The sequence below is a fragment of the Ceratotherium simum genome, chromosome 35 (genome assembly GCF_057802395.1).
Source record: "Ceratotherium simum simum isolate JZ-2026a chromosome 35, ASM5780239v1, whole genome shotgun sequence".
NCBI classification, from domain to species: Eukaryota; Metazoa; Chordata; class Mammalia; order Perissodactyla; family Rhinocerotidae; genus Ceratotherium; species Ceratotherium simum.
In genome coordinates, this window is record NC_141934.1 from 9,670,351 (window position 1) to 9,688,058 (window position 17,708).

At 43.2% G+C, this 17,708-nt stretch overlaps 1 protein-coding gene and 1 non-coding gene across 5 annotated transcripts in view; both read right to left on the minus strand.

Moving 5' to 3' along the window:
- Nucleotides 1-17,708, minus strand: part of ZNRF3 (zinc and ring finger 3) — a 148,646-nt gene that overhangs the window by 66,203 nt on the left and 64,735 nt on the right. Inside the window, exon 1 of one of the 4 annotated variants that reach the window (XM_087424010.1) lies at nt 5,919-6,021. The exons of the other annotated variants lie outside the window; for them this stretch is intronic. The gene's annotated coding sequence lies outside the window, so the exon portion shown is untranslated. Of the gene's footprint in view, nt 1-5,918; nt 6,022-17,708 lie in introns of those variants that run through there. 4 annotated transcript variants of the gene reach the window in all.
- On the minus strand, nt 16,224-16,330 carry LOC147912450 (U6 spliceosomal RNA). The gene has a single exon (XR_015549992.1). It is a non-coding gene; the product is annotated as a U6 spliceosomal RNA (small nuclear RNA).

The following is a 17,708-nucleotide window of genomic DNA, read 5'->3' on the forward strand; positions in this document are numbered from 1 at the left end:
CTGGAAATGCCTGCCACCCCAGGTCTCCAACCTTTTACACCCTGGGGTTCTCTTTCCCCAACCGCTCCAAGTTATGAGGTCAGTAGAATGTTTTATAAGGAAGCACAAGTAGCGATAACATGAAAATATTCATTCACAAACTGACCTGTCTCAAAGGATGCAATATTCCAGGCAAAGGCATAATACTGCACAAACAAATGTGCCAAGTCTAGGGAAAGTGATACATCAGTGAACGATGTTCAAGCATGTTAACTTTGAACTTAATGTAGCACACAAGCATTTAAAACATAGGCATTTCTGAGTTTATTTTCTCAAAATGTTTGGATGAGTGGGGTTTACTTGATCAAATGTTTGAAATTTAAGAAGTTTTTGATTTTTAAGAAGGTTAATATTTTTAAGAAGGTTAAAAATGGCTGACTTGTGTGTAAGAACTCAGGGACGTCAGAAAGAACTATTAATGAAAAACATAAAGAAAAAATCAAATAGAATTGGAAACCTAGAATGGAACGTCACAAAACTCATGGCACAGAGAACACTGGAGAAAGGGAAGGACAGACTGAAACAAGAAGACAAGCAAAACTCCCGGGAGAGATCCACAGAACAACGCAAATAATTAAGAAGCTACAGTTAAAGTGCGAGGATATAACAGAAAATAAGTCCAGTGCTATAACTTTGGTCTTGTGCTATCAGAACAACAACTTTGGGACACTCAACGTCTTTGCTTAAGTCAACTGAAGGAAATGCCCAGTTAGTGCTTCATTGGGAGGTTTGACATTATTAGGAAGTGTGGCTCTTGCTCTCTTACTCCTGATTTTGTTCAAAGGCGTGTTTTGGGATGGAAAGACTGAGCGCTTTGGAATCATGCAATCCTGTGCTTAAACCTCACTCCTGCCTCTTATAAGGCACATCTCCTTGGGCAGATGACTTGATTTCTATAAATCTCGATTTTCTCATCTGTAAAATGGGGACAACAGCATCTGCCACAACAGGGTGCTGTAAGGATTAAATAAGATAAAATACATGACCACAGCAACACAGTAGACACTCAATCGATGGGAGAGCCCTCACCTTCTTCACTTTCTCTAGACTTGTAGTGTCTGCTTGCACTTTATGCCTTTGCCTAGAATACTCTGTCCTTCAAGACGAGCTTAAATGTCACCCCTTTCATGGAGCTTTTCGAATGCACCAATACAGCTAGTTGCTTTCACCTCTTTGTTCCCAAATGCTCTGTATGGTGCTTATCACAGTTCCTTCAGCCTCCCTTCTAAGATGGGCACCTGCTTCTAGAAGGACAGTCTTACTCAGAGGTCCCCTTTCATCCCACCCAGAGCCTTGTGCCCAACAGGAGCTCAATAAGTGACTGCTGGTTGAAGAGCCTTTGGCCTGGAGGCAGGCCTGCTGCCATGCCTCATGCTTTGTTTTTGGTAAGCCACTTGGGTCTCTGCTGTGCTAAGTGAAGGACCAGCAAATAGGTCAGGATTTAATCAAATTACTGCATGAACTTTAAAAGGCTCGGCTCTTATAGTTGTTGAATGCCAAGTCACCAAAAACATTCCCAGGGCAAAACAGATTTACTGGCAATGGCATAGGAGCAAAGGCTGTTCCTTCTTGACCCTGCTGTGGAACCACAGCAGCTGGGCATGCAGAGGCGGCTAAGGCTTTCTATATGCAGAGAATACAACACTGTTGCCCTTCACTCAGGCAGGCTCATGACAGCGCTTTACACGGGCAGTGGAGGGAGAAGAATAGAGGATGTCTCCTCCTAAAAAGAAAAACCTCAAATTCCCCCACCCATGTCTAATCTCAGAAGCTGCCGCCAGCCCCAACAAAACAAGGGAATAAGCCAAGGAAGAGGCAGGCATGGGATCCAGGACACAGGGAATTCAACAGAGAAGAGAAATTGATGGCGATGGGAAATCCCAGGATGACAGCTATGCAATCAGCCTGCCAGGGACTAGTCCAGATGGGACCAGAAGGATGAGGGCTGCAGGAGAGCCAAACAACAAATAAACAACCAACCAACAACAACCTGAGTCATTACCCAGTGGGTTTGACAGTACTGAGACGAGTGTTATAATTCTGAACAAAAGAATGAAATGTGATAATTATATAGCAAAGTAAAGTGGTGGGGAGAGGGGGACAATTATTAACTCCAGAAAAAAACAAAAAGTTACACCAGAATTATAAACCACAATCAGGATACGGCCTGCATGGCCTGGTTGAGAAGAGAGACAGCCATAATGATGTAAATTCTAATCTAAACAATTGTGATATAACTATACAGTCATGTGTCATTTAACGACGGGGATGCATTCTGAAAAATGTGTTGTCAGGTGATTTCCTCATTGTGTGAACATCACAGAGGGTACTGACACAAAGCTAGATGGTATAGCCTACTACATACCTACGCTATATGGTACTAATCTTATGGGACCACCATCGCATATGCGGTCCATCGTTGACCAAAACATCGTTACGAGATGCGTGACTTTATTGGAAAAATGTAGAGATGGGAAGTGTGTGAGTATTGTCGGGGAGGAGAGGAGGGAGGAGGTTAAGAAAACAAAATTGTCATCTTCCATAACAGGAAGTCAAAAAATTTTTAAATGGACTGAAAATATGCAGCAGCAACATATGCATGTTATTTATTTATTTATTTGTTTGTTTGTTTATGTGAGGAAGATCAGCCCTGAGCTAACATCTGCAAATCCTCCTCTTTTGGCTGAGGAAGACTGGCCCTGGGCTAACATCCGTGCCCATCTTCCTCCACTTTATATGGGACGCTGCCACAGCATGGCTTGACAAGCCGTGTGTCGGTGCGCGCCCGGGATCCGAACCGGCGAACCCCGGGCCGCCACAGCGAAGCAGGCCATCCCCTATGCATGTTATTTAGAAACGATTCAGAGACATTTATAAATATTCACAGAAGTGAATAGCAGAAGAAACCACTAAATAATGGAAAATAGTTGCCTCTGAGAATAGCAATCAGGGATGGCAAAGGGTGGAACAGAGGAAGGCTCTTTTTTATTATAAGCCACGAAGTACTCTTTGCCTTTTTATAAACATATACATGCATTATTTTGATTATATATATTATAACTTTATATGCACTGCCAGACAGAATTCCCTTCCTCCTGGTGTTCCAGCAGATTCTATGGGTCCTGCAGGGAAGCATTCCATCAGGCCAAAGGGAGACCCCCCCAGGCAACCTGCATAGGACAGTGGACACTCAGCGGGTGACTCTGTCTGGCACGGCTGCTCTGGGAGCCATCCAGGACCTGGGCTGTGATGGCTGGGAACACAGCACAGGGATGACCCAGGAAGACATGGTGCAGAAAGAACCAGCAGCCTTCACCAACCCCACAACCAAAAATGACTCCCAGGTGGCACCAGAGTATGGTGTGGGTTTGGGTGTAATAGAGATGGTAGACACAATAACCAGGGTGATTCTTCTGAGAAGCCCCAGTTTTCTCCTAGACACAAACAGATCCTATAGTCTCTAGAAGAAGCACTGAACATCCCACTCGCATGGAGCTGCTAGGGCAAAATGGCAACAACATGCAATGCAGATACCTGCCCACCATCAGTGCAGGTATCGAACATCTGGTTTTATGCTGAAATATGAAGATGGTCCTTCTTCAAATTTTTCAAAGCCCAAAGAGGTTGACTATCACGGTTTCACTGTTTTGTTAATGGACAAAGAATCTACCGGAACTTCAAAGCCAAAAGACTATGTCAGACAAGGTTAAATATCTGGAGAAACAGAACTATGTTCCCTTGAGTATGGTACATCAAGCCAAGCTTTGAAACCAAGACCAGCTCTTTAAGAAGCTTTCAGTACAAAATCCTTGAGATATGCTGGTGCACTTTCCACATGTCTGAAAGGGCAAAACTGAAACTGGGGCTGGTGGTGTTCTTATCCAAGGTTACAATATCTCTACACTCCACTGAAAGTTTAAAATAACTTCAAAAGGGCCGCCTACTTCTAAGTGGGTTACTGTTACACAGGAGCCAAACACGGAACTAATACGAGGAGAGACATTTCACTCTGTAATATTATCTCAGCGAAAAATTGCTGGGGATTTAAAAGGGAAACTTCCTTCCTTTTGTCCTTCTGCCGCTTTCGGCCAGGGTAGAGCGCCACTATGGTACAGAATTTCACATGAAACAACAGACCTTTTCTTAAAAGGTGTAGTGGCTAGAATCAAGACATATAATTTATGTGAAAGAATGGAAAGGACGGCCCCACCCATTTCTCTCCTGAATCATAAGGATTATTTTTTTCTCTTCTATGTACAAAGAAACAGACAACTTTATTTGCATTTTGAACAAACCTAGCCTAAACCTTTTTCTGGATCTAGAATCCAGAAGTACCTGAATACAGTTTTTTCCCCTGTTGTCACAGCAATGGGGATGGAAATTGCGCCAGGCACAGAAAAGGATCTGGCTGTTGCTGCTGTTTGCTGGAAACTTCCAAATGGGAATTGCCTGAGGCTTAGACCAGCATTTCTTCCCTGAGGGCTCTGGTTTTCAGAACACTAAGCTGGAGTCTCCTGTAGTGGGTGTCACTTTTTAGAGAAAAACCAAGAACAAGCTCTATCCTATTTGGTTCCTCTGTATCAAAAGAACAACCAAGAAGTCACCTACATCAGGACCCGGGGAAAGCAGCAAGTATTTCAAATCCACCTTCTCACTTGTATATCTCCCATCCCCTGGAATTTCATTTTGTCAGATAATTATATTGAAACTTAAAAATGACACTGTGTATATTTCATGTCTGACTTTACAAACCTCAATTTAGAACTTCCATTTTCAATTTCAAATAGGTAAGGAGATGTTTCATAAGACAAATTTTCTTTAAGTATCCAACAGACTATAGAAAAGCATCTGAAAACATTAAGCAAAAGTTAATTCTAAATCCATTCTTAAAGTGACTCCAAATGATTCATACAGCTACCAGATGACAAGTATTGATCTCTACACAGAAATTCACTGACAGAGTTTTACTTCAAATTGCAAGGCAACTTAATAAACGACACTTGACTGTTCGTATTATAAAAAGGTAAGGATTAGGTGCTTACATGCACCAAAGACGTATTAAATCAAGAAGAAATATGTTGGAGGGGAAAGGGTAAAAGTGGAATTCTCATTCTTCCAGATTTAAAAAGAATACTATAAACCAACAAATCATTAAAACTACATAATGCCAGTCTGAAACTAGAAAAAAAAAGGTGGAAATGAAATTCTAAAAACACATTTAAATTTTTATAAGATCTTAATATGACACAAACCAGGAGTAACATAAGGATGTATAAAGGAAGTATTTAATAAATCCTGTTGGAACAAGTGGATAGCAATGTAGAAAAATGTTCAGTTTGGCCATCCATAAGTTGTTCTAAGAAAAGATGAGAGGCAACACAAGTTAAGGGAATTCCTTTAGGACAATTGATAAGATAGGCAGCAACAAAGGGGGAGAAAGAACAGTGCATTCTTAAAACTTCTCCATACGATCTGTAACAAAATAAAGATATAACAGAAAGGAATGAAATGACAGAGAGTTTAGGGATGTATATAAATAGCTTATAGTAAGAACAGAAAAACTATCAACCTGGGCCAGCCCCGTGGCTTAGCGGTTAAGTGCACACGCTCCGCTGCTGGCGGCCTGGGTTCGGATCCCGGGCGCACGCACTGCTTCTCCGGCCATGCTGAGGCCGCGTCCCATATACAGCAAGTAGAAGGACGTGCAACTATGACATACAACTATCTACTGGGGCTTTGGGGGGAAAAATAAATAAATAAAATCTTAAAAAAAAAAAAAAACCATCAACCTTGTTGCTGATTAATGCACAGCAAAATCACCAAAGTGAACCAGTGCTAAACCCCACTGAGGGAGGGCTGTAAGGTGTATGCGAACACACCTGGCCATACTGCAATCAGCTCCATTTGAGGGTAATCGGTCCAGCAATGTGCAACAAACCAAGCTCCTTATGTCTTTCTTTCTCCCCTAATTCCATTTTTAGAATAGATCCTGAGGAAGTAATCCAAAACAAAGAAGTAACTTTACGTGATGAAATGTTCAAGCAGTCCTTCTCCAAACCCTGAAAACTTAGAAAACAACGCACCTCCCCCCACCCAACTATATAATCAAGCAAAAAAAAGTGATTAATTCATGGGATATTATATAACCATAAGACGACAATGATGAAGATAATATGATATAAAAAGTGCCATGAACAGTTTATGTACAAAACGACACCTATAGCTGGTCCAGCAGGGCTGAGCGCACCCTCGAGAAAGCTCTCTGTGTATGCTGGAGAGCCAGGCACCACGCGCGTACGCTAGCTGCCAAGGCAGGCACAGGCTGCCTGCAAGTGCTCCGAGAGAAAAACACAAGAGAAAGGTTTAAACCAGCATACAGGGTGGTGTCAACAATAAACACTTTTCTAATCAATGATGACAGCAGTGTAGCTCTGGTTATGCTAACACTTCCAGCTTGTCCAAGAGGACCACCTGAGCATAGAAATACTCTACCAGTTACACCATAATTTCGTTTTCTTTCTTCAACACACACAAAACAGGCGGACAAAAACAAAAACAAAGCTAAAAATCCTTTCACCATATGCCCGAAAAAATACATCCCCAAGTATTACAAAAGTACAAGTTAGGGGTTCTTTATAAAATAAAGACAATGACTCTTGAGATTTAAGGAATTTCTTACAAAGAACCAATGGATGTAATAAGCCCAGCTTACTGAAATCGTGAGTAGTTTTCTGAATACAAAGAAAGGAAGGCCTTTGAGAGGTAGGTTCATTAGCTCTCAATCAAGATTCTAAGTTTATTTTTATTTGGAAAGTCTCTTTAATTGGAATAACACAGAAAGTAAAATGGGAGGAATAATCCAACATTTGCCAAGTAACTGTTCTGAGAAGGGCATTCTTTTTTTTTTTTAATTTTATTTATTTATTTTTCCCCCAAAGCCCCAGTAGATAGTTGTATGTCACAGTTGCACATCCTTCTAGTTGCTGTATGTGGGACGCGGCCTCAGCATGGCTGGACAAGCGGTGCGTCGGTGCACGCCTGGGATCCGAACCCGGGCTGCCAGCATTGGAGTGCGATCACCTAACCGATAAGCCACGGGGCCAGCCCCGAGAAGGGCATTCTTAACACAGTGGTAAGAGCAGACACTTGAGCGTCCAGCATAAGAGCAGAGCCCGTCATTCTACGCCGATACCATGAGGGAACTGTGCTGGTGCCACACTATGCTGGACATGGGCTTTGAGCCACTGGCCAGGGTGGATCCCAACACTGCCACTTAACTTCTGTGTGGCCTTGGAAGAGTCATGTAACCTCCAAGCTTTGTTTCTCCATCTGAAGGGCAGTGCTGATTCTGCCCACTGTGTGTGTATTCCTGAGGATTAAATACAAAGTGGGCCCATGTGCCTGGCAAGTGGGAAGTGGGGAAATAGACATGACACCAAAAGCACAAGCAACCAAAGAAAAAACAGATCAACTGTACTTCCGACAAAATTAAAAACTTTTGTGCTGCAAAAGACACCATCAAGAAAGTGAAAAGACAACCCACAGAATGGAAGAAAATATGTGCAAATCACATACCTGATAAGGGACTAGAATATAGACACAATTCTTACAACCCAACAATAAAAAGACAAATTATCCAATTAAAAAATGGGCAAATGGGGGCCGGCCTGGTGGCGTAGTGGTTCAGTGTGTGCGCTCCACTGCTGGCAGCCCGGGTTCGGATCCTGGGCGCGCACTGATGCACTGCTTGTCAGGCCATGCTGTGGCGGTGTCCCATATAAAGTGGAGGAAGACAGGCACCGATGTTAGCCCAGGGCCAGTCTTCCTCAGCAAAAAGAGGAGGATTGGCATGGAGTGTTAGCTCAGGGCTGATCTTCCTCACCAAAAAAAAAAAAAAAAAAAAAGGGCAAAGGATTTGAATAGATATTTCTCCAAAAAAGATATGCAAATGCCAATAAGCACATGAAAAGCTGCTCAACGTCACTAGCTATCAAGGAAACGCAAATCAAAACCACAATGAGACACCACCTCACACCCACTAGGATGGCTGTAATCAGGACAGAAAATACTAAGTGTTGTCTAGGATGTGGAGAAATGAGAGCCCTCATACACTGCTGGTGGGAATACAGAATGGTGCAGCTGCTTTTGAAACAATCAGGTAGTTCCTCAAATGATTAAACATCGAGTTACCATCTGACCCAGCAATTCCACTCCTAGCTATATAACCAAGAGAAATGAAAACATACATCCACACAAAAACTTGTACATGGTTATAATAACGTTATTCATAATAACCAAAAGGTAGAAATAACCCAAATGTCCATCAATGGGTGAACAGGTAAACAAAATGTGGTATACCCATACAATGGAATATTATTTGGCTATAAAAAGGAACAGAGTACTGATACATGCCACGACATGAGTGAACCTTGAGAACATTACTGAGTGAAAGAAGCCAGTCACAAATGTCCACATCTTGTATCACTCTATTCATATGAAAGTCCAGAATAGGGAAATCTATAGAGACAGAAAGTAGATTAGTGGTTGCTTACGGCTGGAGGGTGGAGGAATGGGAGGATGGGAGGAGGAGCTAAAAAGTACAAGGTTTCTTTCTGAGATGATTTAAATGTTCTAAAATTGATTGTGGCGATGGTGTACAACTCTGTGAATATACTAAAAACCACTGAATTGTACATTCCATACAGGTGAATGTATGTATGTGAATTATATCTCAATAAAGCTGTTATTAAAGAGTTACACAAATAAAGGGCAATTTAAAAGAGAAAAGAAAAAAAAAACAGTAGGGCAAAACTCCAATTACCCTCAGCGGCATGTTGTGATGAAAAGGACGCAGCCCCGAGGTAGTTTCCTCATCTGTAAAAGAGGGATGGCACCTGCACCACCTGAATGAGATGGCAGAAGCCAATATACTTAATAAATTAGGATTCCAAGGCGGGGGGGGGGGGGGGAGGTATATTACAGTGTACTGCCTAAGAGGGAAAGAGCTCTAGCCAGTGCCATGAACAGAGTGAAAACAGGAGGATCAGTGAAAGGAGAGTGGGGTGGACATGGAACTAGCCCCATTCAACATCCCCAAGACCATGTAATCAAGCAAGAAACCCACCACAAAGAATGCATGAAAGCAGGACAGCAGTGATAAATCCAGAGCGGGCAAGAACCCCGCGGGAGGGAGTAGGGCACCTTCAGCTCCTTGAGGACTCACTAGCTACACCCACAGGCTACAGATTCACCCCATTCCATCCCTGCTTCTCTGTAATTGCCCTGGTGAGTTTCCAAACCAGAGCACTTTGGGAAGGGACACTTGTTGAGAAGCACCTGATTAAAATATTCCTGCTAGGGGGGCCGGCCCGGTGGCGCAAGCGGTTAAGTGCGCGTGCTCCGCTGCGGCGGCCCGGGGTTCGCTGGTTCGAATCCCGGGCGCGCACCGACGCACTGCTTGGCACGCCATGCTGTGGCGGCGTCCCATGTAGGGTGGAGGAAGATGGGCACAGATGTTGGCCCGGGGCCGTCTTCCTCGGCAGGAAAAGAGGAGGATTGGCGGATGTTAGCACAGGGCTGATCTCCTCACCAAAAAAAAAAAAAAAAAAATTCCTGCTAGTTTGTTAATGGAGGGGAGGGGGGATAAGGAGGAGAGGAAACCACAGGCTCAAACATTAAAGCAATAAATTTTATGCTGGGCTTTGCCACCCTGTATGACCTTGAGCAAGTCGCATAAGCACCCCATTCTCTCTGATCTTGAGAGTAAGGGGAATGCCTGCCACCTGCCTACCCCATGGGGGTTTGGGGAGGATTAATGAGATAATGTCTGAGCTGTGCTTCAGGCTCCTTGGAGACAGCCACTATATATCAGGAATTATTAGCACAAGCTAGGACAGTTTCTTGCCCATTCCTCACCTCATTAAGCTACCTATGGTTTATTACATCTCCTATAAAAGTTCTTGCTCAAAGAAAAGTGGAGGTAATAACCCAGGCTGGGTCTGCCCTGGCCGATTTTGTTCAAGCCACTCTCTAAACCCACACTCGTTAGCAAAAGGGCACCTTAAAAATTTAGCACAGTGACCGGCATTTGATACCAGAGATGGATGACTAAAAAGGCCCTCTGGACTTTTTGTTATTGAGATCCTTTGCTTTGTGTTACCATCCCCCACCCCCCAACATTCTAGGGCACTAGGTTAGGGGGGCGTGCAGGGGACAAGCTCCTGGAGTCTTCAACTACTCGGTTCTTAGGTGTCAGACTGATGGACAGGTTTTTGTAGTGTCTAAGTTCAAGGCTACCAACTAAACAAACCACGTGGCTCTCAGTTCACATACAAAGAAACCTGTATTTATGGTGTTTCTAAGTGAGGGTAAGGCCATGTTGTGTGAGTGTGTATAACAGATACTCCATGTGTGTCTCTATCTTCAAGGTTGAGTAAACTTGACATTTATTCCTAGAAAGCTCACTAGCCTTGGTGTGTATCACGAGAGAAGTCAGAAAAGGGGACCCAAGAGCTTCAGGTCAAAGGATAAGAGACTGTGGGCCTGTGGGCGAGAGGGGAGAGGGGAAAGGCTCAGCCATGCCACCCTTGCGTGTATCCACATGGGCCACACAGGCAAAGGCTTGAACGCCTATGATCCTCGATGAACAAGAGAGGACTTGGGGCAGTGGGGGGATCGTAAGGTGCACTTCAAGGCCATGGTCCCATTCACCTCCCTGTCTCCCGAGAGGCTGTCATGAGACAGTGTTTCATTATCTCCCGGGTTCTGATGAAGATGAGGCTTCCTGGCCTGAACCTCTCAGAAGAGAGGTGCAGAGGGTAAAATCGTTTAGTTGTAGGCTAGAATTGACTCCTCAGCAACGGGGCAACCCACAATTCACACTGTGGTCATCTGGCCCCTTCTGTTTTAGTGTCATACTTTTTTGGTGTGTGGGACAAAGACCATAGGGAGCCAGCACCTTCGTCTACCCTTCCTTTTGCTGTCTATGCAAGTAACAAATTGTCTGAATCTACAAGTGGCTCATGGTACCTTTACCAGCTGAACTGGTCAGGCCTTGGCTTGCCTTGTCATGTGCTTGACTAAAGGGTGCACCCAGCTCTCACTTTGATTGTACCAAAGCTTTGGGCAAGAGGACAGGGCTGCTTCCTAGGGCCTGTTAAAAGAGAGGGCAGCAGGGTCCAGAGCAACAAGCAGAGCCGTAGGCCCACACAGACCAATCAATGCCTCCTGGGTGGGCCTCCTAGCATAGATAGAATTCTTTCCATCTCAGTTTCGTCATCCACACATAAGGATACCAATACTGACATTATAAGGTTGTTATGAAGATTCGCGATAACACATTAAACTTCCCAAGCAGTGCCTGGCACTAAAACATCAGTGATAATAATAATAGCTGCTAACACTTATTGTGTGCTTGTTGTGTTCTAGGCACTGTTTTACTAGCTTTATAAGTGTTAATTCATTTGATCCTAACAATCTTTGAGGAAGGTATTCCTAGTATTCTTGTTTTGTAGGTGAGGAACCCAAGACAGAGAAGTTTAGTGATTTGCTCAAGGTCACACACAAGAAAGTGGTAGAGCTGGGATTTAACCCCAGGCAGCCTGTGAGCCCGGGCTCTTTACCACCCTGCCGCAGCAGACATCAAACATATTCTCTTCACTGTCTTGCTGCTAAAAAGAAAGTAACATGTTTTACCCAATCGAAGTGCTAAGGATGGTTCCTGTCCTAATATCTTCCTAGTCATCTGGTTAAGCCTGAGGTTAAAAAAAAAAAAAAAAAATAACAATGAGACAAAGAGAAGGGCTGGCAGGGATCTAGATAATGGCCTCTAGAAGTGATGGGTGATCCAGTCTAGGGGGTGCCAGAGTATATACGCCACGTTCACAGTTAGAGAGAAGGACAAACTGAGTTTCATGATGCTCTGCCTCCACAGGCCAAAGGCCCAAATTTAGGAACACGCAAATGTCCACAATACATTCAGCCAAATGCTGGATCAATTAAGATAGATGTGGGAACAGAAATGAAAGTACCAAACCCAGGATAGTGGTCACATCTGGCAGGAAATCTCCAGAGACGGAAATACTGTTTCTTAGGCTATTTTGTAAATGCCCAAGTGTCTGATAAATTACTGTTTTACATCTCAATCCCTTGATTTCTTAAGAAAGCATAAACTTAACGACTTTATACACAATAAATCCATCCATAGCACCACCATCTCGAGCACACTCGACCCACTCCATAAATCAGTGATCTTCCTAATATGTCTCCTGTCTACTTGCAGATATTTTTGCCCAAAACCCTGACTGGCAAAAGCCTAGTTCCTACCTCTGCAAAGCTCTCAGGTCCTTGTCTAACTGAAGGGGGAAGATGTAAAAAATGAAATGTTTGAATTTCAACACTGTACCAAAAGATACCTTGAAAGGAAGAAAACTACCATGAAAGGAAGAAAACTACCAATCTGCATCAATTTCCCTAACCTGAAGAAAAAAGTAATACATAATAGCAAATAATAAATGTGCTAACTTGGTCTAGCAACATGTTAATACAAGAAATAAGTCTTTTTTTTTTTTTAACTGCGAGGTGGTGCAGGGAATACATCACGTATTTGATTAGTCTGTTTGTTGGTACAGGAGGACAACCAGCTATCTTTCCATCTCCTTCATCAGAATGCAGCTGACCCATAGCCAGAAGCCAGGAGACCACTCACAACTCTGGAGAAAAAGATCATCCACTACAATAGGAGCTGCAGCAAGAGATCTTTAACTTACACCTAAGCTTGGAGAACTAACTCCAGATCACTCGGGATGTCTGCTTAGCTGATTTACACCCGAGGAGAGGTGTACAGAGCATAGGATCTGGGCCACAGCCTGAACTCATCTCTTACAGCCGTGGCCTTGGGCATGTCATTTGGCCTCTCTGAGCCTCGAGGTTCTTCATCTGTAAAACACGGGAAGAAACACCCCAACTTGCAGAACTTCCAATACAGTATGTAACAGAGGGTGGCCACTCAAACACAGGTCCTCTCCCCATTCAATGAGACTAAATTTGTGGCTGCCTAAGAGCAAACCTTTCAACTGGAGTGTAAGCAATAACCTACTGCCTTAGTATTTAGGATTAAGGCTTGAGATGAAGTAGAAGTGCAGACAGTAAAAAAAAAAAAAAAAAAAAAAATGACTACCTTAAATTGTTACTTCCTTGTAGGTCATCTAGCTTCTCTCTTGTGGTAGTTTTGGAGATTTTTGCTTTATCCCTATGTTGGACTATTTCACTGCAACATGTCTGGGGGTGGACTTGTGGATTTATTTTAATTCATCTTGTTAAGCAAAGCACTCTGTGTGTGTTTTCTATCTGAAAACTCATGTCTTATATTGTTTCTGGAAAATTCTTAGCCTTCATCTCTCTGAATAGTGCTGAATCTGCTATCACCCTTACTCTCTTCCTCTAGAACACCTAGCAGATCTGTGTGAGAGGCTTTAGGTCTGCCCTCCATGTCACCCACGTACTCTGTCAAAATATTTTTACTCCTCCTCTACTGTATTCTGGGTAAAATCTTCAGCATATCTTCTGATTCACTAATCCTATCCGCATCTTTGTCTGGTTTGGAGTTTCACTTATTAAGATTTAAATTTCAAGGCCTATCTTTCATTTCCAACTTTCGTATGTTACTCTTTTTCACATCTACCTATTAATATTTCCTTTCTGCCAGTCGTGTTTCATATTTTCTTATTCTTTCTTATAGCTGTAATTCCCTCTTTCATCTCTAATACTTTTTTTTTTTTTTTAAGATTTTATTTATTCATTTTTTCCCCCCAAAGCCCCAGTAGATAGTTGTATGTCGTAGGTTCACATCCTTCTAGTTGCTGTACGCGGGACTCGGCCTCGGGTTGGACGGAGATGTGGTGCCTCGGGGTGCGCCCGGGATCCGAACCCGGGCCGCCAGCATCAGAACGCGCGCACTTAACCACTAAGCCACGGAGCCGGCCCTCATCTCTAATACTTCTAAACATGCATTATACAGTCATTGTCAGACCGTTCTATTTTCATTTAATCTCGAACAAATTAATTTCTCATTGTTGATTTTGTTGGCTATCTTCGTAGAGTTAGTTCTCCTTAGATGCTTTGTTATTTTGGTTTGCAAACCCAAGGAGTAAGAGTTAATTGAGTGGGAGTGGGTGAGGTGGGATGGGAATTGGGGGTCTTTTCTGCACCCCTCCTCCCACAGTGGTTACTTCTCCCATGATCCCTAAGCCTAGAAAAGGTCTTGTACTGACAGATCAGGGCCCCCAGGACGCAGCCATGCTGTAAACTTCAGGCCTCAGGCCTCCAGGTGGCCTTGGCCCAAGTGTGAGCTGCCAGGCTGTATCTGTTTCTTCCTACCGCCCTAGGTTTCACCCAGAGCAGTAATTGTCTTGAATGTTTTTAACCTCCTTTCATAGCTGGAGCAGCCCATCCTAGACCTTGGTTTTAAGCAGTAAGTCTGGCTCCAGTCCCCTCCCCACATGGGCTACTTTTAGTTCCCACTGCCCCACCGGTGTGGAGCAGTGCACCACTGCCAACTTCAGACTCACAGCACAACAGGACTGTGGCTTCAGCATCCATCTTTGCTTTGTATTTCTGTTCTATTTTTTCCCCTAGATATGCTTATCTTGTTTTTGAGCATAATTACATCTTTAATTTTCTTTTTATACTTGGTGTTTGCAACCAGGGGGTAAAGGGAAGTGATTCAAAATTAAACGTATACACTGAGCAGAAGGTGATATTTAAACAAACACTAAAAGGAGATAAGGGGAGTGAGTCATGCCTGGGGGAAGAAAATTATTCCAGACAGAGGGAACAGCAGCAAGTGCAAAAAACCTGAGGCAGGTCTGGCATGTCTGAAGAACAGCAAGGAGGCTAGCGTGGCTGGAACAGAGTGAGCAAGGGGGATGGAGAGTGGGAGGAGAAAAGGAGAGAGAGGTTACAGCAGGCCAAACCACGAAGGATTTTACAAGCCTTCGTAAATCATTGGGAAATCAGTGGTAGATTCTGAACAGAGTAGTAACATGGTCTCACTTATGTTTTAACAGGATTACTCCGGCTGCTACCTTTGAGAAAAGATGGGGTAGGGGCAGCGGCAGGAATTTGGGAGTAGATGAAGGCTCTTGCAATAATTCAGAGGATAAATGATGGTGGGTTGGAACAGGGTAGTACAAGCAGAGGTGGTGGAAAGTGGTTGGATTCTGAATGTATCTTGAAGGTAGAGCCAGCAGAATTTGTCAATGGCTTGGACGTGGTTGGGGGAGAAAGAGAGGAGTCAAGAATGACTCCAAGGATAGAACTGCTATTACCCGAGATGAGGAAGAATGGCAGAATAGGTTTGTTTTAGAGTGAGTTCAGTTTTAAACACTAAAAGTTCAGTTTTAAAACACTTTCTTACTTGACTAGGAAGATATACAAATGACTAAAAGATTCAAAAGAAGACTGAGGAGTATTATCCAGAATATATAAAGAACTCTTAAAACTCAATAATAGGAACACAACCCATGTTAAAAATGGGTAAAAGATTTAAATAGACACTTCACAAAGAAAAGACAGGAATGCCAAATAAACATAAAAAGATGCTCGACATCATGACTCATCAGAGAAATAAAAAATAAAACCACAACAAGATACCACTACATACCCACTAGAATGGCTGAAATTAAAAGACTGATAACACAAACTGTTGGCAAGGATGTGGAGCAACAGGAACTGTTTTTTTGTGTGTGTGTGAGGAAGACCGCCCCTGTGCTAACATCTATTGCCAATCCTCCTCCTTTCTTTTCCCTTTTTCTCCCCAAAGCCCCAGTAGATAGTTGTATGTCATAGTTGCACATCCTTCTTAGTTGCTGTATGTGGGACGTGGCCTCAGCACGGTCGGAGAAGCGGTGTGTCAGTGCACACTCGGGATCCAAACCCAGGCCGCCAGTAGCGGAGCGTGCGCACTTAACCGCTACACCACAGGGCTGGCCCCAACAGGAACTCTTATACACTGCTTTTGGGAATGCAAAGTGGCACAGCAACTCTGGAAAACAGTCTGGCCATTTCTTTTTTTTTTAATTTCAGGTGTACATCATATTTTGATTTCTGTGTAGATTACATCATATTCACCACCCAAAGACTAATTAAAATCCATCACCATACACATATGCCTAATCACCCCTTTCAAAAATATAGAACGCTTCACAAATTTGTATGTCATCCTTGCACAGGGGCCACGCTCATCTTCTCTGTATCATTCTAATTTTAGTATATGTGCTGCCGAAGCGAGCACAGCAGTTTCCTATAAAGTAAAACATACACCTAACAGGTAATCCAGCCATTCCACTCCTAGGTATTTACACAAGAGAAATGAAAACATTTGTCCACACAAATCTTATACTCAGACAGCCACAGCACATTTATTTATGAAAGCCAAAGAGTGGAAACAATCCAATATCCATCAACAAGTAAATGAATAAATAAAATGTGGTATAACCACACAATGGAACACTACTCAGCAAGAAAAAGCAACAAAACACTGATGCATGCTACAACATGGATGAACCTCAAAAACATCATGCTGAATAAAATAACCCAGATGTCCTCCTCTCCCCCCAAAAACGGTACATAATGCATGTTTCCATGTATATAGAATTCCAGAAAATGTAAACTTATCTATAGTGACAGAAAGCATATCAGTGATTGTCTGGGGCTGGGGTGGAGGAAGGGATGGACTGTCAAGGGACAAGAAACTTTCAGGGGTGATGAAAGGTTCTGCATTTTGAATCTTTAAATGGTTAGTTTATTGTATGAAAATCTCTTAAATTGTTTGTTTTTTTTTAAAGGAAATGGCTGAATTCAGGGCAAGAACAAAAACAGCATTCTAAAGAGAGAGTCTACACCTCTACCATGGAGCTCTACAACCCAACCCAAAGTCACAAGCATCCCAGTGCTAACCACTCAATCATTACCAACAGCCTCAGTTATGTAGGTGGGCTTTTAATTCATAGATACATGATGGCCTGGTGGAGAAAAAAGTGAACTTTCCTTTTCTGATTCAGGTCTAGCTCAGAACTGGGCCATAGAAAACTCAATAGGAGACAATAACCCAATAATGGCCATGGAAAACCCAAAAAGAGGCAATGCCTTTTCTAGACAGCTAGTATGAAAGTGGTTCTTCTCTACGCTTCATAAACCATAATCTTGGTAGAATAAAGACTAAAACCTAGAGCAGAGCCCTTGGGATGTCTTACCATCCAGTCAAAGGCAGTGTACATGCTGAGACATACAAGAGCCCTCTTTGCCTCGCCCTTCCAAAAGAATACTCTCTGTATAAACCACTGTGCATAAAACGACTTGCCTCGATGCATCTGAACTAAGAGCAGTCCCTCACCTGTAACTCTGCATTCAGGGTTTTATTCTTGCAAACTCAAAGAATGTACACATCAAATTCCAGTCAGAGACCAGCAACCACAACAAAGAACATTCTTAAGAGCGGAGGCAGCAACATGGCAGCTCATTCCTTTGTACAGGAGCTCTTCTGGCTGCAGCTGTCCTCCCCAACTGTGCCTCCCCACATACAGGCACATACCTTCACTCTTATACGGTGATCCAGCCACACACGACCGTGTAAGAATGTGCCACTAAGGGCATGTGTAGCATGCCACATA